Source organism: Condylura cristata, unplaced genomic scaffold, assembly GCF_000260355.1.
Source record: "Condylura cristata isolate star-nosed mole 26May11 unplaced genomic scaffold, ConCri1.0 scaffold00028, whole genome shotgun sequence".
NCBI lineage: Eukaryota > Metazoa > Chordata > Mammalia > Eulipotyphla > Talpidae > Condylura > Condylura cristata.
The window spans coordinates 25604261-25605431 of NW_004567129.1; the positions used below are offsets into that span (position 1 = coordinate 25604261).

The 1171-nt window shown below is 40.2% G+C and overlaps 1 long non-coding RNA gene across 1 annotated transcript in view; it reads left to right on the plus strand.

The window, feature by feature from the left end:
• The first annotated feature begins 522 nt into the window (after positions 1-522).
• The window catches only part of LOC105854185, a 14956-nt gene continuing 14307 nt past the window's right edge, over positions 523-1171 (plus strand). The window contains exon 1 of the long non-coding RNA XR_001145885.1: positions 523-543. This is a non-coding gene — a long non-coding RNA (uncharacterized LOC105854185). The remainder of the gene's footprint in view (positions 544-1171) is intronic.

Here is a 1171-nt window from a genome sequence, read left to right on the forward strand (position 1 = left end):
GCATCTTGTGTGTTAGATGAGTTGGACTTCTGGAAGTAAAGTATCTGGGGCCTGGCTTCCCAGGCAGGTTTCTTCTCATCTTCTGTCTTCCACAAGGCAGTGCTAATCCGCTTCACATTTTTGGTTTCATTTTCCCAAATCTAAAGAATTTAAAGTTGTTGGGGGACAAGTGTGGAAGCACTCAGTGTACAGAATTGTAAATACTTACAGCATAGAAACTTATTTTTAAACTTAAGAGTTAGCAATATTGTCAGCGATGCGGCTTGATTTCTTTAAACCTACAGTGGATTTTATTTAAAACTGAATATTTAACAGTTTATTGGGTAAGCCCAGAGGCTTGGAATGACACGTCTATGAATTTAGGCCTTGTGCTGTGACACCTTGAAACCCCTTCGCCTTCGTCTGCTATTTTTTAACTTACTGCAACAGATGAGGGGCCCTTAAACCATCTGTTAACCTTTCTTTCTCCTTTTTTTAACCATGTAGAGTCACTCAAGGCAAGAAGACCCAGAGCCAGCAAGGCTGAAACAGAAAGCAAAGGAGGTGAGAGATCATTGAGTTTGACATTTCAAGGCTTGAGCTATTAATTTTTTATGCCCTGCTACTTGTATATCGTTAATAAAAATCTGACGAAAAACTTTTTAGGATGTATTTGTTGCTTTGGCTTTGATCTTAATGTTTGCAAACTAATACATTAATACATGTGAAGCCTTAAGGAGTTTTTCTAAGAGAATATTTCCATACATTATATTTTCATTTCCATTTTAGGTAGCTGGGCCTCTGTGGGGTAGTTGATGGCAGTGGTTTTCGATTTTGGTGGGAAATGTATCGCTTTGCCTGACATTTCACTTCACTGCCCACATCACTTTCCAAGCGCAGGAAACCTTGTCATCAATATTTTACCGAAACCCAATGCTGTTCGAGCCCGCCCTTCAAAGAGGCGTTGTCATTTCAGATTTTTCATTTAAAAAAGATGTGGCACTCCATTCAGCTATTTGCAAAAGTCAAACTAGTCCCCAGTCATCTACTCACAGGGCTTGCTGTCGAGTTATTAAAATTTCACTTGGATTAGACTGTAGAAATCAGCTCAACTGCATGTCATTATCTTTGCTCCCAAAAGTCCTGGTTCCGGACCCTCCCTGTGGCCCGGTGGGTTAAAGCACAGCACTAA